At 38.9% G+C, this 26,573-nt stretch overlaps 1 protein-coding gene across 4 annotated transcripts in view; it reads left to right on the top strand.

The window, feature by feature from the left end:
* Positions 1-26,573, top strand: part of PTPRF (protein tyrosine phosphatase receptor type F) — a 627,213-nt gene that overhangs the window by 455,334 nt on the left and 145,306 nt on the right. The gene's annotated exons all lie outside the window — the stretch shown is intronic.

Below are 26,573 nucleotides of genomic sequence, written 5' to 3'. Positions count from 1 at the left end.
TCTGAGCTCAGAAAATATTCTGAAACCAAAAGCAAGAGATTCATAGCTGGATGCAGTAAGCTTTTGGAAGCTGTGTATTTTGCCAAGAGATATGTTACAAATGTACTAACTTAAAAAGTGTCCACACTTCTTGCACCTGCCATTTTCTTTTTTAACGTTGAATCTATAAACAGTTGTGCATAAATAGCAATCAGGCAATCAAATTTTCAGAAAGCTATCACATTAACTTTGTACCATGTAGAGATTGTGTGATCTTCTGTTCGCTTGAAAATTCATTAAAACATATAACCAAAGATGCTTAGAATTTTTCATCCCCGTGTAAATATGGTTCTAATCAATCATATGCATGTCAATGGCAAAGCAGCCTTTCAAATTAGAAAAGATTTATTATCAAAAGAGATACTGGAGTAATCTATTTTAAATGTTTCAACATAACTCTGAAGGCAAAATTGCCAAAATGTAGTGCAATATGTACAACGGAGCAACTGTGAACAATAGATTTTAAAGACTCTTCTGATGATTAAAAAGGAAATTGTGCAGGAACTAGCAAGAGAAATGTCCTCCAAGGTGAAATAAATGGAATTGTAAAGCCTGAAGATTATGGTTTCATATAAAGACTTGGTATGCCTCCCTCTACATTATGTATTTTCCAATCCCAAATGATTTCTCTTGCTAGATTTTAGGTATAGGAAAGCCGGGTAATTGCCCTAGTAGAGATCATTGCTTGCAATCAGATGTCATTCCAAAGAACAGTCATAATTAGATGAGAGAGCAATGCATTTAGACTCCAGCTTTCTATAGTGAATGTCCATGATTCAAAGGTTACTTTAAGATAAAAACCACTTGGGTGATGAAACAAGAGCATCTGTTATAGTTGACTGTCACTTCTTTTTCTCCCACTATTTTCACTAGAGTCCAGTTTATATATCACAATGGTGTGAGTGCTTGTAATGAAAAGCAAATGCCAACTATAGCCTAGGGAAGCGCCTGATATATATATGTTCTGAATTGCTAGTGCCACAAATATTCTATTACACGGATACATTTCTGCAATGTCTGCAGTTTCCACCAGGTGCCATGTAAAACAGCTACATTGGCATAATCATAGTAATTGCTATCATTTAATGCTTGCTTAAATATAGCAGAAGAAACTGCACTTTATACAACAGATGGGGACAATAGGCTTTCCATATGCTCTCTGCTGTGGTGAGGGAGACATGAAAATGGAGAAGGAAGCAGGAGATAAGATAGGTTCTGTAAAGAAATATCACACACAAAAATCATGCTTTTTCCTCTGCGACATACCCTTTTTGGATGGGTGGCAAGGAGGGAAGGAAGAAAATTGGTGTCTGTAATTAAATTCGTTTGGAAACTTTCCTATGTTATAGGTACGAGTGCTGGATTTCTTTTGCAATGATATCTCTTCAATTCTGATTTCACACGAAGTTTGGTTTGTATCTGTCTTGGTTACACCTTGGTGGATAGTTTATGTCAGGACTGTCAAACTCACGGGCCAGATGCATCACAAGTTGGCCACGGCCAGTTTAGCAAAGGTGGGAAAAGTCACAATACGTCACGTGATGACACCGGACAACCCTGGCTTATATCATTTTCTGAAAATACCATTAGCATTTTCTTTGTCAGCTTTGTCAGATGGGGGTGAGGACATGGTGCTTTTAATTCCCTCCTGCAACATTGCTTTCAGAAAATCACACTATCTGTTTTCCCATTGCTATTTAAAATATTGAGTGGATTAAACTTCTGTGGCTTGAATCTCAAGTAACAAAAGCTGAAAAAAAGTTACTCTTTCATGTGACATGATTGTATTGGGTAAATTTTCAGGTGGAATTGATAAAGAAATTTTTGTATTTCTATGCACAGGTACCGCCATAATTGCATCACTTTTGTGATAATCTAATTGCAAATCTGATTGCACATTTTCATTGTTTCTTGAATACATGCCAACTAAATGTATCATTTTGGAGCTGCCAAAATTCCATTTGGGTTTTTTACACGGAGTTGAATTGGCTCATTTGCCAGCTTATGTTTTATATTTTTATTAACTGGGTTTATACTTTTGGAAAGTTGAAAAATTTCTGACAGCTGTAGCATCAACATAAAGATTTTCTTATCTGTACAGAATTACTTTTAAAATTGATAACAAAACAGTTTTTTAATATTCGTAATGTATCCTACATAAGACTTACATTTGCCTTTAATTGCTCAGCTGATGCAAATTCTAGGAAAAGAAGACTGTAAAGGAAGCAGCCAGGTTTCATTCAGATATTCACAATTCATACCTAGTGCATTGTAGAGCTTTGTGAATTCTTGTTAACTTAATCCTCCTATTCAAGTTTGTTAGATGCAACCCTACATTTAAAAATATATATTTTCAATAATGTCTTCATGCTCCTTAGAAAACTATATAAAAGACATTAATGCAGCATGTCAGGCTGAGATACATTTATTATGTAAAGTATATAGAGACATTGCCTTTTGTTCAGACATGATCCAGCTTGCAAAATCTTTCTTGTGAACTGTTTAGATTGTTTTTGCTTTAGTCTTAGAATAAAAAGAATAGAAAGACATTAGTTTCTCTACAAGATTGAATTTCACTTGGTTAATTATGCAACTGACATTCAAATAATGCATAGAGAGCTTCAGTTCCCCCTCCTTTATGCTTTCAAAGGAAACTACTAAATTACTTTATGGTCTAATTGATCTACCATACTGAGATTAATTATCTCTTTGCTAGCAATAGTATGGCTTCTGCTAAAATGACAATATAGTTGTTCTTAAATTCCCCAAAAAGTTAATCACAGGCTTTTTGTGAAGCTTAGCTGGCAACCTTTTACAACTAGCAAAACTTAGAATTCTTTCTGCTATCTTTAGTTCCTCTCCCTCTGAATGTATGTGCTGGGTCAACAGATAATTCTCTGTGTCACCCTCTTATTTGGTGATCTTAAATCATCCTGGATCCTGCCTTTCTTAACAACCAGAACCTTTTTGCTAACCAGTTTTATTTTTTTCTTCAGTCCTGAGTCAAACTCTAACACTACTGACTACCTGCCAGCTTCTTACCTCATTGTAAATTCTCTTTACTGTGAGAAACTCTGGGTGTATGAAAAACGTATGTTTCTTTCCTCCGTTCAATCTCAACTTCAGATTATCATTGTTTCTTATGGTACTTGTTATTGTCAGCTGCAACTTCATTTAATAATCAGGAAAGAAACCACTCAACTCCATTTGTTTGAAATCAAGTGTACTTTTACTAATTATAAACGAACAGTAGCAAAGCTAAGCTGATTCTGGTTAATTAGGCGCGAAAAGCAAAAAGCGAATAACAGCGAATTTGATGCGGCAATTCACAGCACGATGCAGGGGGGGCAGGCGACGCCGGATGGCAAAGGTCCCACCCTTAAGCGTAAAATATGATGGAGACCCCAAAAGTCTTGTGCTGTTTATTATTCAGGTCTGGAATTATATGGAAATATATGGACCTGAATTAGAGACAGATGAAACTAAAGTAAGAATGGTGTTATTGGCTTTGGAGAAGAAAGCAGCCGAATGGATGGTTGGGCTAGATAAATTCAACTCCCCTCTCCTGAGGAATTTTGATGAATTTATGGCAGCCATGAGAAGAAGGTTCGATGACCCTTTGACCCAGCGTCGCGCTCGGCTGAAATTTACGGCTTATAAGCAGGGAAAGAAAACTGTGCCGGATTATGTGCAAGAATTTCAGGAATTATCAGCCTATATGAGGGGGTGGTCAGAAGAGGCCTTGCTGGATCAGTTCGCTGATGGCTTAGATAAGGATGTTTACCAGCAATGCATAAACAGACGCCTTTCCCGTCGTTTAGCAATTTGATATGAAAACGCGACAGATGTGGAATTGGATTTGGCCAGGATGCGTTGCATGAGAGAGGGAGATGTTGAGAAATCCCCCCCAAGCAATTCCTAAACCCCCCTCCCACCCCAGAAGTGAGGGTAGGGGAGGTTTTGCAGGCAAAGCCAAGCCTTTCACTTGTTTCCGCTGTGGAAAGGAGGGGCATCGTGCTGTGAATTGCCGCATCAAATTGGCTCAACCCGCTCCACCCCCCCCCGGAGGGAGGGGAAGCCGGAGAAAACTCCAAGCAAGAGAAGGGAAGCTGCGTTCGCTGCTGAGAATGTTTCCCGACGCACCCCAGTGCATAGTCCAATTATAATGCACCCAACTGTCAGGTGGGAGATAACTTCAAAAGTCATCACCAAGATGGAATGCTGGACAGTTAACCTTGGCGGGAAACTCCCTTCCTCCACATGCACAGTAAGATGGTCAGGTCAGCATCTAGAATCTTCCTCCAGCACATCATGATCCCCCTCCCAAATACCATGCCCCCCTCCCCGTTTCAATGGCAGCCGAAGCAGCAGCAAAGCAGAAGCTGGCAGTTAGGAAGATCATGTTATTGGATGAAATGTATTACTTACCATACCTTCTCTTTAAGATCTGCTTTTTTGATCACCTAAATTATATGGCTGTCCAACTCATACATGGTGACTGGGCACATTACAATATTAGAATATTTAAAGCATTAAACCCATATAATCCCACTCCATTGCCCTTGTGGCAGCAACAAATACAATTATTATTTATTAAACAAAAAAGATGGCTACAGAAATCACTCTTGAGATGTTTGGGTATCTTTGTGTACATGCAACATGAAACACACAGTGCAGCTTGTCCAATATGGCTATATTAACTGAGGATGCATTTGAGAAAATTAGTAAAAAATCATGTCTCTTATAGTTATCAGCACAACTTATTCCATCTGGCAGGGTGCTTTCTGAAATCCTTTGATTAAATAATGCCATTTATTGGGAACCTGGAAGTACACCTTCTCTGTAGCAATGCCTGTCTTCTGCAATGAGGTTACCCCTGAGATGTGAATGGCCCCCAACTTCCAAATTGTTCTTTATCCAGATTTTGATAAGGATGATTGGAGTTCCCTTTGTTGCATTGGTTCATTTCTTTTTCATTCTTGTCTGGATTTTTGTCATTCTTACCATCTTCCATTCTTCATTTTTGTTATAATGTATATTTTTCTTGTTTTTAATTTTTTTACTTGTAAACTACCCAGGCAGGGCTATTGGGAGTTGGGTGGTACTTAAATGTGATGATGATGATGAAGAAGAAAAAGGTTAGCATCAAAGATTATAGCCCCTTATTCAGATTGGATCTAGTTTAATGTCCAAATATATTCATTTTTGAATGTTTTAGGTGCATATTCTTTTCCATACCACCTAGAGTCACTGAGATGTGTGGCCATTCAAATTGAATGCATGACTGCATTAATTAATTAACTAATATACATATTCAGACAGTACGCCGTTCATTGGAGTATTTATGGCTTCATTTGATTTGAGCAAAGATCTCGTGATAGTCTAGCTAGAAGAGGGAACCCTGTCTTCATTGAATGGTCACTGCCTGAAACAATTGTTAAATGAGGACTTAGCTCTAAAGTAATTGGTTTTCTCCACTGATTTTTTTAGATTTTTAGAGCAGTTCCCAGACCTGTTCTCCCAAAAATTTTAAAATTTGTTTTTCAAATAAAACCAGGAAATCACCTATCCAAATAATCATTTTATTTTATTGTATCTTCTGTGTACTTTTTCATTTTTTGCCAAGATGGTTTAAAGGTAGTCCTCAATTTAGGACCATAATTGGGACCAGAATCTATGTCATTCAGCAAGGCAATCATTAAATGAGATGTCGTCACATGACTGCTTTGCTCAACTACTGCAACCTCAGCAATCCTCATTGTAGTTTTTAAGCGATCTTGTGGGTTGTTAAGCAATTGAGCCCTAGATAAGACATGTGGGGTGCCTCAAATAGTTGGGAAAGAGACACAGGATTTTTAGCTCCTGAGTGGAGAGACACATCCCCCCCCCCCCGCAAGCAATCTGTCTTTCTTATCTTAACTGTATTGCCTACATGCTCAAAAGCTGAAAATCCTTCCTGCCAAAATTGAAACAAAAATTTCAGTGCCTTTGTAGGAAAACACTTGTGTGTTACCTTCCCTGAACCTCACAGGGCCTCAAACCCCACGAGGTGCTCCATACTCCTTATCTTACTACACTGCCTCTCCTCTTAGAGGTGAAAATCCTCCTTGGATTTTGGTGCCCTTTCATCTCTGGGAACTGGCTGAAAGAGCTCACTGCTGAAGGATTTCAGCTCCTGCCGGCTTGCATGGAGCTGAAATCCTTTGGCAGGAGCTCTTTCAGCCAACACCTAGAGACAAGGAAGAGTTTTTCAGAAGGTGGCAACCGCTTGCAACCTTCCCTCCCAGCTTCCCCACTGACTTTCAAGGGAAGCCAACAGACAAGATTCAAAATGGCAATCACATGATTGCAAGACAGGAAGTCATAAGTGCAAACAGATTGCCAAGAACCCAGATCTTAATCCCATGACCACAGAGGTGGTGTGTGTACATGTGTGACAATTTGCAGTGGTTGGAAGCACTTTATAGTGTGTAAAGCACCAGTCAAAACTGGTACAAACATGAATATTCAACAACTGAAAGAAGCTGTCCTTGACGGGGTAGCACCTTTTCAAGATTGTCATTAATTCAAACTGTCATTAAGCAAACAATCATAAGTCAAAGACTACCTGTACTGTACATTTTTTCTTCCATCAGTCCACTAATAGATAGGTAAATAGACTGTATACACATATACGCACATGCACAGATTCACTTTGGAGTTTTCCCTAGTTTTCTTTTCTTTCCTTAACTTTCTGCCTCTCTTGGATTGGTGCGCTCAATTTGGTATAACAACAGAAGTGAATGTATGATAATAAATGACTGAATACACTGACTGCCCATTCCAGACAGTGTTGGCTGATGGCCAAACTAGAAATGAAATTTAAATAATAAATAACTGTTTCATATTGAGGTTAGCATAGGAAAAGAGGGGTTCCTTTCATATACTCACTCCCTTTCTGGCTGCTGAATAAATATAGTATAAAGGTATGTAATATTTTGAAGCGTTTGTATGAATTGATTTTTTAAACTTGAAATACGACAGTGTTGCTTTCCCAATAGAAGAAAATGTATGTAACTTAGAGTTGATCTGGGGAGTTTTGGTATTCTCTGAGCTTGGTTGTTTGATTACAGATGTTTCATTACAGTGTTCTGATTATGTTACCTGGTTGGATAATGAAACATCCGCAAACAACCAAGCTCAAAGAACACCAAGAACTCCACAGTGTTTTTTTGGTTTTCCCTGTATTACTCTTGCTGGGATTTATAAACATTATGATTTCCCTTTCCTTTTGTCTTTGGATAGAGGTTGCTGCTCAAATCTGCAATACCATACGAATGATTGTAAAACTTCCAAACCATTTTGACCTGGTCTTTAAATGTTTGCTCCTTCATCTGGTTAAAAGTGCTAATGTTTTGGCTAAGTGTTAGCTAAACTGATGTTTTATACTAAATTTAGTAGTATTGCACTGAGGAAGTGCAAGTGTTCAAGTGGTATGGGATCTATCTGGCAGTTTTCAAGCAATAAAGCAGTAACACAAATACACTTTAAGGATAGCCTAATGGTAAAGACTTGATGCAGTTTGAACACTGAATAATTGGATGCTTCTTCAGAAGGATCTTGAATGTTGGTATTGTGTGTGTTTATATGTACATGCACACACTGTGAACTTGAGTTAATGGAACACCTGCTTAGTTTGTTCACTTCCCATGCTGAGCCATGTGCATTTCACACCTTGGAAAAGCAGGAAAAAATTGCTTTTGTTTTCTTTTCTTACTCAGTCATTTTTGTCTGGGTGCTTTAAACTGTGCTTGCTTCACTGTCATGGCCTCATAACAATCAAGGATGTATATATCTCATAAACAAGGAGAGAGCTGGGGAAATGCAGATTGCAGTCCAGGCCACTGATTCTTTCTGATATTAGAGCACTAAAGTATGTTTTGTCATTGTCCTATGAATATTTCAGGAAACATTCTCTTCCATCATTGCTAGACCTTTTGGTTGCCAAGGTTATCTGATATTGACTTTTCACAGTACAGGTAGCTACATGTTGTCTTTCCATACTTACTTGCCCCTGATAGATGAGTCTGAGTTTCTAAGGTATACCGCTCAGGGAACAAATTCACCTGCCCATCTTCTCCCTCGAGTGCTGCATTGTGCCTCTCTTTCCTGGCTTATGAGTATCTTAAGGTAAAGCTAAAGGTCCCCCTCACATATATGTGCTAGTCGTTCCCGATTCTAGGGGACGGTGCTCATCTCCGTTTCAAAGCCGAAGAGCCAAAGCTGTCCGAAGACGTCTCCGTAGTCATGTGGCCAGCATGACTAAACGCCGAAGGCGCATGGAATGCTGTTACCTTCCCACCAAAGGTGGTTCCTATTTTTCTACTTGCATTTTTACGTGCTTTCAAACTGCTAGGTTGGCAGAAGCTGGGAGAAGTAACAGGAGCTCACTCTTTTACGCGGTACTAGGGATTTGAACCACCAAACTGCTGACCTTTCTGATTGACAAGCTCAGCGGCTTAGCCACTGAGCCCCTTTGGAGTATCTTATTTATGTTTATTCTTGGTTTTGCTTGCATCATATTAATGTTGTGTTGCTTGCATAATTTATTATTGTGTAAGTAATTATTCTCACATTTTCCTTTTAACACCAAGTGGGAGAGAGAAAATCTTCAGCAAGTATGTGATGCTGCTTATCAAATTTTAGTATTTTTTTGAATAATTGTTTAATATTAAAAGAAGTTATTTATTTGGGTAGGGCAATGTCTCGTTTATCAAACATGTTCTTCATAAAATAACAACCGCAGAAATAATGGCAAGAAGCAAAGAGCACCGGAAGCCAGTGGCCACATTAGAACGAACAGCAAGCTGAGAACTCTTTTATGGGACTTTTTAAAGTTGGTTTCTCTTGGTCAGATTCTTCTGTTCTTCCATAAATCACCCTTAGGAGGCAGAACTGAAGACCTTAATTCTCAAATTTTATAATACTATGAACTCTTAAAATTATAAATCAATGTGTGTGATTCCCACCCCTCATGAACAAAATTTAATTACTTCATTGGTATTAGGATAGATAAGAAATTAAAATACAACTGATAATCAACTTTTAATTGTACCGTGCAGCCTCCAGATGTCACTGAATTACAACTCTCAGCAATTCTTAAAAAGTCTGGTGAAGGGTTATGGGGTTGCTGGGCTGTGTAGTGCTGACTATCTTAAATTCCCAAGGAAGACACATATAATTCCACTAGGACAAGTACCTCTGGTCAGTTTCTAAGCTATTTGCAACTGGAAGCAAAGGAGGACTACCGTATATACTCGAGTATAGGCCGACCCGAATATAAGCCGAGGCACCTAATTTTACCACAAAAAACTGGAAAAGTTATTGACTCGAGTATAAGCCTAGGGTGGGAAATGCAGCAGCTACCGGTAAATTTCAAAAATAAAAATAGATACCAATAATGTTTTTGAATATTTATTTCAAAGAAAAACAGTAAACTAGCGGTGTATTCAATGAAATACTTCACTCACCTCATGATGCTGATGTCCCGCTGTGATGATGATGTCCCGTGCAGCCGCGGGAGCGATGTCCCGCCTCCTATGACACACGGCACAGTGATTCCTATCATTGGATCACTGTACCAGAGGAGGTGGGACATCGCTATGTGGCTGCTTGCCATAACAAGGAGGAGGTGGGACATCGTTGCAGAGCGGCAGGAGGGGGAGGAAGGGGAATCGTAAGACAGCCCTGCATTACATTAGAACGTGAGGAGGGGGGATGGTGCGGTGCGCGCTGCGCGGCAAACTGACACAGAGGGAGGGGAAACTCACAGGGGCACTGGGCCATTCACGAGTGTCACCCAGCGGCATGGCCCCGCCCCTTTTTCTCCTCCATTTCGGGCAAATTTTTCACTGACTCGAGTATAAGCCGAGGCGGCTTTTTTCAGCCCAAAAAGTGGGCTGAAAAACTAGGCTTATACTCGAGTATATACAGTAAATGTAGGATTCAGCCTCTCACCCAGTTTTTGACAGAAACAACAGTCCGATTGTTGCAGTTTATTCCTTTTGCTCCTTAGTCCCACTGATGGTTCCAGCACTTCTCTTGCAAGAATAGCTTTCTGATCTGACCTTTCCCTCTCTTAGAAACCTTCCAAGCTATGTCAGGGTCCCTTTCATTCAGACTGCCTCCCCTTCTTGCACTGATCCCTGCCTTACCTGTAGACACCCCCCTCCCCACTGAAAACTGTTCATGGAGGTGAAGGTTGCAAATGAAGCACTGGGGGTATGTAATCAAGCATGTGTCAGCTGTTGAAGGCCCAAGTTGATCAAGTGTAGCAAGTGAATTGAGTATAGTTACAGTCCTGTCAGATCACTTGCCCACTGTGCCTGAATAAGCATTTGAGTGTGCATATCGAGAAGGGGGAGGGGAGATATCAGTCCCTCTCAAGTTTGCTTGCAAGCCTCAGGGAGAGTCAGCCTACAATTTCAGAAACTCTTTATACTTTATACTTGTATTTTGCCCAGATTCTACAAAACTTATAAAAGCACTTCAACATAACTGTCCTTCATTCATCAATAGGATCTGGAGAAGGGATCAGCATGTTTTGTAGCAGAAGAAAATATTCTGCTTATTAGAGCATGTTGCAGAGGGTTCCTGGGAAGGCTTCAGAATGCACAAAGTTAATGCAATCCAGCTATTGAGTTACGGATAAAAAGCTACAAAGAATGAATGCACTTGAAAGATCAGAAATGGTTTTCCAGGATTCAGATAATCCTCAACCACAAATGGGACTTGAATCTCAGTTGTTGAGTGGATCAGTTGTTAAGCAACTTGACCATGTGATTGTTTTGTTTAATGATTGCAATCCTGGCATTCCTGGTTGCAGTTATTAAGCAATATTCCAGATTGTTAAGCAGACAGTGAAAGAGCTGCCTGCTGAGTTCCATTCCCCTCAATGCATGGCAGAGAACTTTTCTGGAAAGCTACAGGAGCAGAGCTCAGATCTTCAAGCTCTCAGCTGAGTTTCTGCAGCATACCAGAGGATTCCTCTTCCCTTCAGCTAGTAGCCCTTTTGAGCTCATAGAGCTGTCTTCCAGGAGGGAATCTCAGCTCTATGGTAGATGGCTGCAGCGGCTTGCCACCTTACCTACCGGCTTCCCCATTGACTTTCTGGGGAAGTAACAAAAGAAAATAGCAAAGGGCAGTCGCATGGTCATGGGGCAATTGCTAATCAATCGTAAGTGCAAATAGGTTGTTGCCAAGCACTCAGATCATGATCGTGTAACTGTGGGGGTTGTATGCAATGTTTTGTGGTTATCAGAAGTATTTTGCAACTGGTAAAGCACCATTTCTGTGGCAGTCAAAATTCCACACCATCATTAAATGAATGGTCATAAATTGAGGGTTACCTAACCTTCCCCCCCCCCCGTCTTTTTTTTTTTTTTTTCCTTCAAAAAAGCCATTCCCCTGATTTCCTCTTTCACACCACCTTCTGAAGTGTAGTTTATGTGAAGCAGTTACCGTATTTATCGGCGTATAACACGCAGTTTTAAAACTAAAATTGTAAGCTGAAACCCTGCCTGCGTGTTATACGCCGATACTGCGCGTTATACGCCGGGTCCACTGTTCCCTCTAAGGTGCGCGGCCGCAAGAAACCCCCGCGCAGAGGTTTCTAACTCCCGCGCAGAGGTTTCTTTCAAAGCAAACGTGGGGAAGTCCTTTGCAGGCAGCTAGAACTGGCTGCCTGCAAAGGACCTTCCCAAACTTGTTTCAGCGGCAGCTCTCAGCCTGGCGGCAGCGTCACACAGACTGTGGAAGGAGGGGGAGGAGGAGGGAACTAAAGAGAGCTTTTACCGAGTCTGCGCCCCACAGCCAGGACTGTCCTTGCGCCCCTCAAGCCGCGTTTCTTCCCCGCAAAGCCCTTCGGGCAACCCGAGAGTTCCGCTTGACGCCAGAAGGGCTTTGCAGGAAGAAACGCGGCGTTTCTTCCTGCAAAGCCCTTCTGGCGCCAAAAGGAACTCTCGGGTTGCCCGAAGGGCTTTGCGGGGAAGAAACGCGGCTTGAGGGGCGCCAGGACAGTCCTGGCTGTGGGGCGCAGACTCGGTAAAAGCTCTCTTTAGTTCCCTCCTCCTCCTCCTCCTCCTCCTCCTCCTTCTTTCTGGAGCCCCTTCCTCAAAGATTTGGTACCAAAGCAATGGCGGTGAGGAAGTTGTGTCTTTTGGATTTTGCACTGTTGTCTTTTCAATGGTTCTCAGACTGGTTGAACCTTTAGCAGCTGGGGTGATATTCTTTACTGTTAAGGTTACAATTGGATGTGTTGGACAAATCTTAAAAGATGAAACTTTTATTAAAACGTTTGACTTAACTAAAAACGTCTTCCTTTTTCTTCTTCTTCTTAAATATGATTTATTTATTTATTTTTACTTCAGAAGTTTGATGACCATTGTACAAACTAATCCAACCTAAATGTAGAGGAGGAGAAGAAGGGGGGGGGATTTAAAAAGAGCAGAGGAAAAAGAAAAGAAAGCATGAAGAAAACATAAAGAAAGGGATGGGAGGGAGGGAAGGAAGGAAGGCACTTTATGTTGAAACAGAAAATATTATATAAGGAAGAAAATGGAAATAACTTAGGAAGGAAGGAAGGAAGGAAGGAATTGCACTTAATATTGAAGGAAAAGAGAATGAAGGAAAAAGTATTGGAAGGATTGAAAGAAGGAAGGAGGAACAAAGAATTACACTTAATATTGAAATGGAAAAGAAAATATAATGAATGAAAGAAGAAGTATAGGAAGGGAAGGAAGGAAGAAAGAAAGAAACAAAGACTGTTGAAACAGAAAAGATAATATAAGGAAGAAAATGGAAAGACGTATAGGAAGGAAGGAAGGAAAAAAGGAAGACAATGTTGAAATGGAAAAGAATATAAGGAAGAAAATGGAAAAAAGTATAGGAAGAAAGGAAGAAATGTACTTAATATTGAAACAGACAAGGGAATGAAGGAAAAAATATTGGAAGGATTGAAAGAAGGAAGAAAGAATGGAAGGAACAAAGACAATGTTGAAATGGAAAAGAATATAAGGGAAAAAATGGAAAAATGTTAGGAAGGAAGAATTACACTTAATATTGAAACAATTGAATATAATGAAGGAAAAGGAAACAGGAATAAGGGAGAGACGGAGGACTTCAGCTCCCAGAATTTCCCTGGCTGAAGAATTCTGGGAACTGAAGTCCACCCCTTGTAAAGTGACCAAGGCTGGGAAAAGAATCCACACTAGTAGGGACAATGCAAGCTATGCTTCACCCCGTCAGTCCATCTTAGCGTGCAAGAAAGACATCAGACAACGCCATAGTTGCTATGGTAGCATTTGGCTATGCGCAGCGATGCTCTCCTGGTCTTTATGGGTGGGAGGGGGGCAGTTGAGCTATGATGCTAATCCCCTCGTGGGAACACAGAGGGTGGGAGAAGAGAACCAAAGAACTTCAAACTCCAAGGTTCTGGAGTGGAGAATAAGGGGATCAACTTTGTCTAAATGATATTGACATATAAAGAACGGTTGTAGGAACTGGGTATGTCCAGTTTGATGAAAAGAAGGACTAGGGGAGACATGATAGCAGTCTTCCAATATCTCAGGGCCCAGGGTTGCTCCAAAGAAGAGGGAGTCAAACTATTCTCCAAGGCACCTGAAGGCTGGACAAGAAGCAATGGATGGAAACTAATCAAGGAGAGAAGCAACCTAGAACTAAGGATAAATTTCCTGACAGTGAGAACAATTAACCAATGGACCAACTTGCCTCCAGAAGTTGGGAATGCTCCAACACTGGAAGTTTTAAAGAAGATTTTGGATAACCGTTTGTCTTAAGTAGTGTAGGGTTTCCTGCCTAGGCAGGGGGTTGGACTAGAAGACCTCCAAGGTCCCTTCCAATTCTATTTCTATTGTATTCTCTATATTCTATTCTTTCTCTGTTCTATTCTAATCTCTTCTGAACTAAATGTTTATCTAGAACTCAAATAAATAGCTGCTTTTTGGTTTTATTTTTTTTAATATTTATCAGTCTCTCTTTTATTCCATACTTCTGGTTGAAAGACTATTCTATGTCATGCTAAACAAATGCATATTCTAGTGGCGGCGGGAGCTCGTTGGCATCTTCAGCAGCAGCCCTGCCTCCTGTGAAAAAACCGAAGATGGAGCAGATCCACGCAGATGACGTTGCTGCAACATGACTGGAGGAGGAATTCTGGGAGTTGAAGTCCACAAGGCTTAAAGCTGTCAGGTTTGAAGACCCCTGGGGTTTTTTTCCTAAAGGGTTAGGGGTGCGAGGGTCTTGTAACTTGACAGCTTTAAGACTTGCACGCTTCAATGCCAGAGTTTCTGAGCCAACATTTTGGTTGCTAAGCAGGACCGTTGTTAAGTGATACTGATATTATATAACACTTTTAATTAAGCGGGTACCTTGAATAAACATAACTTTGAGTTTCAAATAATACTGATTTCGTTGTTGTCTTAGGTGACATCTGTGAAAAAAATTCAGGTGCTCAGGCATGAAAATGTGCCGCTCAAACACTATACTTTTCCGCTCACACTGAAAAAAAATTAGAGGGAACATTGGTGGGGAAGTGAAGTGGCAGAGGGGGAAATGAACCGCATGTCTGACGGTAACTTTTATTGTTTAAACAGCCATAGGTAAAATACTGTATATCCCTGATGGAATCAAGACAGAAGCGTTCAGCATATACAGCTGCTTTCAAGTTAAAAGTTGTAGAATATGCCAAGCAACATGGGAATAGGGCTGCAGCAAGGCATTTTGGAGAGCCACCAACAGAATGCACAATACGAGAGTGGCGAAAAAATGTCGAAAAAATCAAGATGTTACCAAAATCAAAATGTGCTTTGCGCAGTGGCATAACGAAATGGCCACAACTAGAAAGTAAAGTGAAGGAATTCGTCCTGAACCAAAGAAAAGCAGGCATTGCTTTATCAACAAAAATGCTGACTTTTGAAGCTGTGAAAATCAGCAAAGAGCTGCAAATCCAGGATTTTAAAGGGACAACGTCATGGTGCCAAAGATTTATGAAGAGGCATGACCTTCGGATGCGAACAAGAACAAGGATTGCCCAGCGTATGCCAGATGATTATGAGGAAAAGATAATACATTTTCATAGATTTATTATCAATGCAAGAAAAAGACAAAATTTTGAAATGGGTCAAATCGGCAACATGGACGAAGTTCCCCTCACTTTCGATGTTCCTTCAAATAAAACTGTGGATTCAAAAGGTACTAAAACAGTAACAATTAAAACTTCAGGGCATGAAAAAAATCGTTACACTCTTGTTCTTGCCTGCACTGCAGATGGAAATAAGCTGCCTCCATTGGTAATTTTTAAAAGAAAAACGTTACCAAAGGAGAGAATTCCTAGTGGCGTACAAGTGCATGTTCATCCAAACGGATGGATAGATGAAGAAGGCATGAAGCTTTGGATTAAACATGTGTGGGGGAAGCGCCCAGGTGCTTTGTTAAAGAAGCCATGCTTATTGGTATTGGACGCATTTAGATCTCATCTTACAGAAAGAACAAAGGCGGAGTTTCAAAAGTTCAAAACTCATATAGCAGTTATTCCAGGCGGACTGACCTCACAATTACAGCCATTAGATGTTTGCATTAACAAGCCCTTCAAAGCTTTTATGCGTGAAGAGTGGAATAAATACATGTGTGATGAAACTCAACATGAATTTACAAATTCTGGGTGAATGAAAAGACCTAGCATTTCAAAAGTGTGTCAGTGGGTGAAAACATCATGGGACGCAGTCAAAGAAGATATTGTTATCAACTCTTTTAAGAAATGTGGCATAAGCAATGCTTTGGATGGGGAAGAAGACGAACTGATCTATGAAGACAGTGAAAGCAGTGAAAGCAGTGCTCAGTTTGATTTTGAGGATACAAGTGAAGATGAGGAAGAGTTTTTTGGTTTTCCAAAAAGCAGTGATTCTGATTAAGTTTTTTTGCTCAAAGAGGTGTTTTTTCATTTCATATTTGCCTTTTAAGAGGAGTTAATGTTATAATTCATGTTCTAATGTTATAAATTTTAATCCAACATTAAGTTCCGAGCTTCCAAGTCATTTATTTTTAATGAAAAAAAATTTTACTCAAATTTTTGTGTTAAAATGGGGGATGCGTGTTATACGCCGGTGCGTGTTATACGCCGATAAATACGGTAGCTAGGACTTGCAAAGGGCAAAATTACTGCTGCAGATTTTTTTTTCATTGCAGAAAGCTAGTGTGTGTAAAGTTGTAACCATGAGTTATTTTTCTGCCAAGCTACAGGGAGCTTTCCCTGTTCCTACTGAACAGGGAAATACGGTTCAGTATTTCAAAGTGATAACTGCCATAAAAGTACATTGATCAGTCAGCTTCTGGAATCAACAGTTTTCTCCATATTGGATTTAAAGCTGCAGGTTCTTTTGGGGGGGAGGGTATGATATGGGCAGTGTCATTTGTTCATATGTTGTACAAAGGCCTAAACTGGGGGAAAAATTTGTTCTACATATCCTACTTCTATTTCAAGAGTTGTAACATTAATCTGGAATTCAGTGGGGGCCTATTTGATATCCTGGTTGATCCAACAGTAGAAAAGCACAAGCAAGCTAGTGGATATGTGTAGGAAGCACTGAATCTGGCATTTGCAATGTGACTAAGAGAAACAGTGAAAGCTGAGTCTCTCAACTGTAATATTAAGAAGAATTGCTTGTGAAATAAGTGCATTTATTTACAAGAGAGATGGGGGCTGTATATAAAGAAGCGAAACAGTCTTTTTTTATGACTTGGAAAAACGTTTACTTTCGTTAGCTGTTGGTGGCTAGCAAATATTTCTTTATGTGGGATGGGAATAGGAGAATTGCTTATGCCCTACAGCATATGATTTCATTATCCTTATTGTTCTTAACTTTTACAGCTACAAATCTTATTAAATATCATAAAATTGTCCAGTCTTTTTTAATCCAGCCACAGTATTTTTCTCAATTTGCCAATTTACAAAGAAAAAATAAGGCTTACCTCAGGAAACGAAAGTACATATCCATCAACATAAATGTTGAAACCTATCTTGAAAATAAATAAAAGTATGCACGTGTGGCTAATTTTAAGGAGAAATAGAACTGGCCAGGTCTTTTTTCTTTAAATCTTATTGATCAAAACCCATTCCTTCATTTAATTTACAGCTCTATTTCTCCAACCATCATTTTGCATTCTTTTCCCTTGGCAAAGTGATTTTATTCTGAATGTATGTTCAATTTGCGTGTGTAATATTGCAAACATTTATAAATTTCCCAAGAGTTACTTTCTTGGTCATTTTCCTTCAAATCTGGGGATATTCCATGTTTGACTTTGGATGGAGTTGCACTTCCCCATTCTAGCGTGGTACAGAATCCGAGGGTCTTCCTGGACTTACAATTTCTGCTCAAACAATTGGCGACAGCAGTGGCTAGGAAGCTTTTTGCAGAATTTCATTGCGGCTACCAGTTTTCACTCATTTCTAGATTGGCGCCCTTCAGATAGTTGCTCATCTAACAACTTGACTACTGCAATACACTCTATATGTGCTCCCCTTGAAAACCAGCTGGAACATCAGTTGATCCAAAAACCAGCAGCTTGAACAGTTATGGGCAAGCCTAAGTATGTTCATGTAAGACATTTGCTTCTCAACCTGTACTGGTTACCAGTTTGTTTCTGAATGCAATTCAAGTTCGGATCGTTACCTATTACCGTAAGTCCTGCAAGGCATAGGGCCGTGATGGCGAACCTATGTCACATGTGCCAGAGGTGGCACGCAGAGCCCTCTCTGTGGGCACGCACACAGTCACCAGCTGCTCTTCTGGTTTCCAGCACACACATCTGTTTTGGGGACATTTTTGGGCCATTTTCTGGGCCATTTTAGGCTGTTGTGTTTTTTTTGGCATGGTTTCAGGCCATTTTTGAATCCAAAATGGACTGAAAAACAGCCTGAAAAAACCCAAACAGGCTGTCTTTCAGGCCATTTTCCAGCTATTTTGGGGCTAAAAATGACCTGAAAACGACTTGAAAAACAGTCAAAAACAGGCATGCACACCAGCCAGCCAGCTGGTTTTCAGATTTCCAGCGATCTGGCCACACAGCCATGCACACACATTCCAGTTTGAGCACTCAGTGCCAAAAAAGTTTGCCATCACTGGCTTAGGGCTTGGTACCTGAGGGAATGCTACCTCACTTCCATAGTATTTTCCTAACCAATCTTAGAGCATTGGTTTGTTCTAGTTCCCTTGATTATACAGTGCCATTTATCAAGACTCTGGAAGCATATCTTTTAACTACCAGTGCCTGCCCTCTAGGTAGAGGTGTCATCCCATTCCCCCAAAGCTCTGAATGGCCTTTGCCCTGGTGTTATTTACAACCTTAAAAACCTGGTTGTTTAGCCAGGTCTTTTGCAAGGATTATAGCACCTTTGCTTAATATACTTGTCTCAATATTGATGACTTTGTGTTTTCTTTGGCTTTTGCTTTTGTAGCTCTGCTGATATGAATTTAAAAAGCAACAAATGTTCTAAGGCAATCAGCTGAGCTCTGTGATACTATTTTTTAAGTTTGAGTTTGAGTTTGAGTTTATTGGGATTTATATGCCGCCCTTTTCCCTGAGGGGACTCAGGGCGGCTTACAACCACAGGGGAGGGGGGTGCAAGGTCAAAAACAAACAATATGTGCACAAAAAAAATAATAATAAAACACAACTTTCATTCAGCAATCAGACACTCGGGCGGGTAATTGGAACCTATCCCCAGGCCTGCTGGGAGAGCCAGATCTTGAGGGCTGCGCGGAAGGTCTGGATAGTGGTGAGGGTACGGATCTCCATGGGGAGCTCGTTCCACAGGGTCGGGGCAGCAACAGAAAAGGCCCTCCTCCGTGTGGTCGCCAGTCGACATTGACTGGCAGATGGGATTCGGAGGAGGCCCAATCTGTGCGATCTAATTGGACGATTTAGGGAGGTAATCGGCAGAAGGCGGTCTCTCAAATACCCAGATCCACTACCATGGAGTGCTTTAAAGATGGTCATCAGTATCCTGAAGCGCACCCGGAGACCAACAGGTAGCCAGTGCAGCTCGCGGAGGACAGGTGTAACGTGGGCGAACCGCGGTGCGCCCACTATCACTCGCGCGGCTGCATTTTGGACTAGCTGTAGTCGCCGGATGCACCTCAGGGGCAACCCCATGTAGAGCCCATTGCAGTATTCCAGTCTAGAGATCACAAGGGCTCGAGTGACTGTTGTGAGAGCCCCCCGGCTGGAATGTATGTTTATCTCTTCCAAAGTAGGAAGTCAGTTTAGGGAGTGAAGTTAATAGAGATGTGTTCATTCCTCACCAGGTCACTGATCCATGCGCCTTTGAGCTATGCTTCTATTTTCTGGATGGATACATTTCTGATTAACATCTAACACTTTTCTATAGTGCTTTTTTTTTTAAAGGGGTTATGGTCAATCTCAGTTTTGTTATTCAGGCTATCTCTGGAGTTTATCAAATACTGTTTCAATGAATGAAAGAAATTCCAAAGCCAGATCAAGGCCATAACTGATTGTAGATTCCAATGAGTGCTTGGGAACTGGATCCTTCCTCTATATCTCTTTATCTCTTCCTCGGTCCTGTCCATTCCATTTTCCTTAGTCTCCTACTTTTTCCTCTATTCAGTCTTTTCCTTTTTAAAAAATTCTTCTCCCTTTCTTAAATAGAAACCAAGTTTTTTTAAATTATAGCTAGCTGTCAAGAACTGAAGTTATGTGGGGTCCTTGGTGCTCTCAGAGCTTGGTTGCCTTCAGTGCATAGTGCAGTTTGACAACAAAAATTCTGCAAGAAAACAACCAAGCTCAGAGAGCACCAAGGATCCCAGAGTTCAGTCTTGAGTTACAAATATTGTCTTCTATCATTGCTGAAGTTATGATTCTCATACAGCAATGTTTCTACTACTGCAACCAATCAGATCAGGTAGAAAAGTACTGTCATAGACCTAAGAGTAACAAATACTACCTAGTCTTCCGGAGCTATTCCAGACATAGTTTTAAAAGATGTGATAGCTGGAGATTTTTATCTTGGTCTCAAGCAGTACATATAGGTGTAACATCAGGATTTGTTTTAATCTAGGTATTTGTGTTTTTTTTTTTTAAATAACGGCTGTGATGGCCTTCTACAACCCTCTGCCAGTGAAAATAGAACTTGAGAGGGCTGCAGGGTTTTCGACTGCAACGGCCTCCTGCTGGCCGAAGCACCGCAGGCTGTTACTTTGCTGGAGTAGGGCAACCACCTGACCTACTTTATAATATAATATAAATGAGACTTGCACAGCATATGGCCCACCAGTTGCATGTGATCCACCAAGCAGCCCATCAGTGTTTGTTTGTTTGTTTGTTTTAAACTTAAATCCTGTCACCAAACATTGCTATATCCAGGAATAATTCAACACCACTTAATTTTTTCATAGCCACTCTCCCTGAAAGACACACTGTCAGGTATTTCCAATACCTTCAAGCCTCACCAATACTGTTAGCTCCAGCACTGCTGCTGCATTGCTAGCCACCAAATGGCAGTTCAACACACCAGCTACTCATTTACAACACACAATTATTTTCAAAGTATCCGTATGGCCCTTTCCCCTCTGTGAGTTGTGCTCGCTTGGCATCGACTATGTTCAATGTGTTACACCATCCCAGAGATTGTAGTTTGTAATGTTTTTCCAGGTATTCTACATTATCTGTTGTTGCTATTTATAAATTTTATTTTATTAGTGCTTAATTTAGTCTTTTTTTTTCCAGGAATAGCTGTTGGCAAATCATCTCCACAAAGCTGTTTCTTTTAAATAGAAGTACAGACGTTCTAAAGTAATTTTCTCATACATTATGATATACCTTTTGTGACAGAGAACATTATTCCCTCTTGCTGTGTTATCACTGGGAAAATCTTTTGAATGTGTGGCTCTTACACATGTCACTGCACTAGTTCAGTAGCAGTTCAAATAGTCTTTTGTATATCAGTACTAACAAACTTCACTCAATGTGCTAATGAAAGCCACCATGATTATCTGTATTCTGCCGCACTCTACATCAAATAAGTATCTGAAATGGAAGATTGGTAGTGATTCATGCCTTTAAATACTAGAGGAAAAAAGGATGTGAGAGAGTCTCCCCTCTAATCTGAGATCTGGAACCAGCTGAGGATCTGATTACTTACTCTACAGGCAGTTTGGTTTTGATTTGGAACTTTCTTATTCACTGTTCTTCATGCACATCAAAGTTTACATTTCACCTAAAATTGTTATGTACATCACAGATTAAGCTGAATAAAGGAAAGAAGTGTTAAGGTATGTAATAATTAGGTTTGGAATATACCATAAATGGCTAAACGCATGAAGGATGAACTTAAGTCACAGACAGAGCAATTAAACTATGAAATAATTGAAAGAGAAAATTAATTATCTTTAGTTTGACATAAATCCCTACTGCTTGGGTAATTAGGAATTATGCACCTACTTATAATTAGCCGGGCCTTAGAATACACTGGTTTCCAGAGAATTTCTGTGTTTCTTGTTTGAATGATGTTGCCAAATATAAAACCACATTTTACCAACCAAAAATCTTAACTGGGTTGTGTGCTTTGGGACCAATATATTGATTACAGTGAATTGATAAGTATCACTTCTGCACAGTATGTAATTGGTGTTACTTGTTTTAAGAGATTGAAGTCCAAAATGGTCAATCACTGTGGACATGATGATAACTGTGACTTGTCTATAGATTCAGTATTGCCAGTATTTGATGGTAGAATTAGTTTTCCAGTTTGCTATTTTAGCTGTGCTGAATGTAAACAGAGTAACTGAGCGAATTGCTTAACCAAAATCTAGTTACTCTAGATATGGCAACACAAGATAATACTAATCCATGTTAAGAGTTCGGATTTCAACTATCAGAAAAGGAAACATCTGTGGTAGGCAGAAGATTCCGCCTCAGCATTGTAAATGTATGTATTAGAAAACGTATTAGCATATTTATTCGTCATAAAATGATGGACAGTTAATTCTGCATAGCAACACCTTGGGCTATTTTCTAGGAAATATTAAGATGAAACAGGAGAAACTGCTACAATGAATCCAAATTTAATAATTTCAATTTAGCAGACTTTGAATGCAAAAATTACCTTTATACTATATATTTCTACACATGTATAAAATTCCATCCTGTTTTATACATACATAAAAGGCATAAAATTGCAAAAATTCATATATGTAATCCTATTTCCATTTTACCTATGCAGAACAGATGCCTATTCTTGATGGTTTATTAAATCGAGTATTTATTGTTACTAGAACATTTTTAAAAAAGAAAGAGGGATGATATTAATATTACAATGTTAATAAGCTGGCCATGAGTCTATGATGCTGAGGCAGAAAACAAGAAAATATCTATAGATAGCCTAATATGTTTTACTTTAATTTATTGAGACCATATGGAAACTATTGGGCAAAATTAACAGACCTAGTATATTTATTTTCACATGTAAACATTATTAAATGTTGCTTACTTTGAACAATTTCATCTGTTGCTGTAGCATTTGGCCACATCAGAAAAATCTTTAGCACGTATGCAGTAGCATTTTTCTGAGCAGTGAAATAGTTGTCTGAGAAATAGATTTATATAGTTAGTATGATATAGTATGTTAAAAGAAATAATATCAGAAATAATATTTCTATTCTTCCCAACCTTCATCTATTTCGCAAGCAAATTATGGAAACAATATGCATGCCTGTGAAACCTTGTTACAGGTAGTCCTTGTCAACTTAAAATCATTCATTTAGTGACCGTCAAAGTTACAACACTGGAAAAAAGTGACTTAAGACTTATCCTTAAACCGTTGCAGTGACCCCCTGGTCACATGATCAAAATTTGGGCACTTGATAAGAGACATGTATTTAGGACAGTTACAGCATTCTGGGATCATGTGATCGCCATCTGCTGGCGTCTGACCAGCAAAGTCCATGGTGGAAGCTTGATTCAATTAATGACCTAATGATTCACTTAACAACTGCAATTATTCATTTAACAACTATGGCAAAATGGTAAAATTGGGTGTAACTCACTTAACAACTGCCTCACTTAACAATGGAAGTTCTAGTCTCAGTTGTGGTCTCAAGGACTACCTATATTCCAAACGCCCTAATAAGTTACATTCATGTTGATTTACTACTAGATTTATTTCTGGAAATTACATATTAAACTGTTGTATTGTAGGGTTAAGGGATCATATTTCTTTCCCCTTTGTGGAGCCAAAGATACATTTGATTATGTACCATCAAATTGCTGTTGTCTCTTAGCAACCACATAGGTAGATTTTTTTTTCTATGATAAATCTGTCCCTAACTGATCCTTCAGATCTGCCAATGGTACTAGAGGTAATCCTTGGCTAATGAGCAATCTCTGTAGCTAAATGACTCCATTGTAAAGCAAGATCTCATAACTTAGCAACAACATTTCCAGCAGCCCTAGTTACCATCATTAAGCAAAGATCACACAGGTCATTAAGCAAGGACCTCTTTTAAACGTGACTTCTGACTTCCTCCCAGCTTCGTTATTGACTTTGCTTATGGGAAGCCAGCAGGGAACATCAGAAATCTCAATCACATGACTGCAGAGAAACTGCAATGGCCAGAAATATGAGGACCCATTATAAATAGTATTTGTTCAGTGCTGTCAGAACTTTGAATGGTTGTTGACAAATAGTCATAACCCAAAGACTATTTGTCTTCATTTTCATTGTCAGTTCTACAGCTGATTCTTTTATCTGTTGTGATTAATTTGATGGTTCTTATGTTTAATTTTAGTCCCAGTTTTTCAGCGCATTCTTTAACTTTTATTACTGGAGCTTGCATATATTTTCCAAGTATACATTCTAAATTGTAAAACTTAGGGGCCATTTTATTAATGAATAATGCCTCAGAAGTCTCTCCAACAACGAAGAAAGCTATATGGGCATTATTATGAAAAGTGTCCAGTGCTTTGCTGATACAAATAATATTGTCATTTGCTGAATATATATGTGTAAGAATTATATCAATATTTTTCTTTTCTTCCATGAATAGTAAGCACGTGCAACATTTGCAAATTTTGCAAATTTTGCATATATACAAAAATGAAATATCTGCAGGTTTACATAGGGATTTATTTATTTTGTTTGTTTGTTTGTTTGTTTTCAATTCTATGGCTGCCCATGTAAGTCAATTACTCTGGGCACCGTACAATTCAAAAAAAATATTACAATTAAAACATTAAAAACCTTTTCACACAATAAAAATATTCAAATTTAATATCCATAGCAGCCAAGAAACTCAGCCAGTTAGCAATGCAGCAAGGAAACAGCTGAATCTTAACACATTCATCACCTCAGTCTCAGCAACAGGTACTTGGCTAATCTACTGTATTTAGTTTATATTGATGCAAACACAGAAAAAGGAATATAAATATTCTGATCCCAAGGCTGTAGTGCAATTTCCTGCTAGTGTGCTTTTATCTGATTTTTTTTTAATTAAGGGTTTTTTTATAAAACTCTGTCAGGCTTGTAATAGTAGTTTTTCCAGAAACTCGATTGCAATTTATTCAAAATTTTACAGCTCATTATGATGATTGAACAGCTCATTCATGGTAAGTAAACTGAATCCTGATTTATTTAAGAAAGCCTAAGTCCAAACAAGGATTTGAAACTTAGTGGATTCAGAAAAGGAGTTGTTAACCCATAGAGAGTCAGATGTGTTTTAGGATAGTATGTGTATCCTGTTAGCTTCTCCTCTTTCTAATCCTTCACTGTTCATTACTTGTAGCTGAATATTTTCTTGTTTCACAAATAGAACTTTTCTCATGGATAAATCTCTAGCGAATATATCTGACAGATACTTCAGCAGACGTTTATAAGTTTAATAACATTTATATGCCACCCAATCCCGTGGGACTCCGGGCGGCTTACAGTACAAAAATAAGCTATTCCTGTTCTCTGAATTTGTTCCGTTGGCTTTTAACAGCCAAGAAAGAAAAGTAGAAAATCAAGGATCACGGCAAGACTTAGGACAGGATTACAGGCTACACTTGGTTTGCCACCAGTTTCTTCAGATTTCCAGTTGTGGAGTTGAGCAGTGGTTCTGTAGAATGCAAAATGTTTCTTTATGAAAATATTTCCAAGGACTGAAACAAGATTTGGATCTATCTTTTTTGCTCAAATAGCCAGCTGAAATATTGGATATGTCAATAAATGTTCTTGCCAGCTCTCAGTTTCTTATGAAGACTATTATATGATTGGTTGGTTGGTTGGTTGGTTTTTTGAGTACTTTAAAGATTTCTATATGAGCCAATGATGGTAATATGTCATTTTTATGCAGCATGGCATATTCAACTATTTCTCATCAAACTACAAAATAAATTTTAAAAAATAAATTAAAATATTCAAAATCATACCAAATACACACCAAATACCACATGTTCAGGTCTTTCCACTTGAAATCTTGAAAGAAAAAGAATTCCTTTCAGAAACTGCCAGTAATTTGTTTGATTGATCGTGTAGTGTGACATTAACTTGCCTTATCATTATTCTATTAATAATATTAATAATAATAATAATAATAATAATAATAATAATAATAATAATAATAATAATAAATTCATCTATTTACTCTATTTTTGCTCTTTATGTAGAACTTATATTTATTCATTTTGTCTTCTCTGTCAAACCACTTCGTTTGGATATGTATATACTATAATATGTAAATGAGTTCTGCATCAGAGCCACCAACATTCTAACTTTTCAATTAAATTGTTCTTATAATATGGATAGGACAGCACACAGCAGAAAGAAAGCACAGAAGTATTATAATGGGAATCATCTTGGAATAAATCATCTAACAAATTGGTTCTTGGGTGCTCCAAAGAATAAGGTGCTAGTCTTGGTACCTTTTCCCTCTTTTTTTAAAGAAAAAAATCCGATAGGCACAGATATTTGAGCCAAGGATCATGTATGTCTCTGAACACTTTGCTTATATTCTGCTATTGTCTGTTGTTTGTATTTTGCTATTTGTTTATTTTCTCCTATTGTCTGTTTCATGTCTCTAGAGAATAGCCTCTTAAAAGCATTCCACTTGGAATGGAGCATTTTGAAAGTGCACTTTCAGTATGTCTCTTCAAAGTGCCACACCACAGTCTGCTGGCAGGGCTGTTATAAACTACTACCTATTTGTGTTGTTTTCTGTTGCTAACACTAATCTGAATCTTTTGCTTTCTTTATCATATATGCCAAATGGCTTTTAAAACCCTTTCTTTGTGTACCGGCACATAGTTTCTGTTGGGATATGCAGGTCATCACTTGTTCTATAGTTATTAGATCACTCTCCACAAATTGTTCAATTTATTTCCTTTTTTGGAAATATATTTTTAAGAATGTGCTTTGTAAATGCACATATACACAGAGACAGTTGCCTATGTATAACTTATATTGGAGTTGTAGTTACACCTAAATG

Source organism: Thamnophis elegans, chromosome 5, assembly GCF_009769535.1.
Source record: "Thamnophis elegans isolate rThaEle1 chromosome 5, rThaEle1.pri, whole genome shotgun sequence".
Taxonomy (NCBI): Eukaryota; Metazoa; Chordata; class Lepidosauria; order Squamata; family Colubridae; genus Thamnophis; species Thamnophis elegans.
The sequence above is the reverse complement of the archived record's forward strand: the minus strand, read 5'-3'. Positions and strand labels throughout refer to the sequence as shown.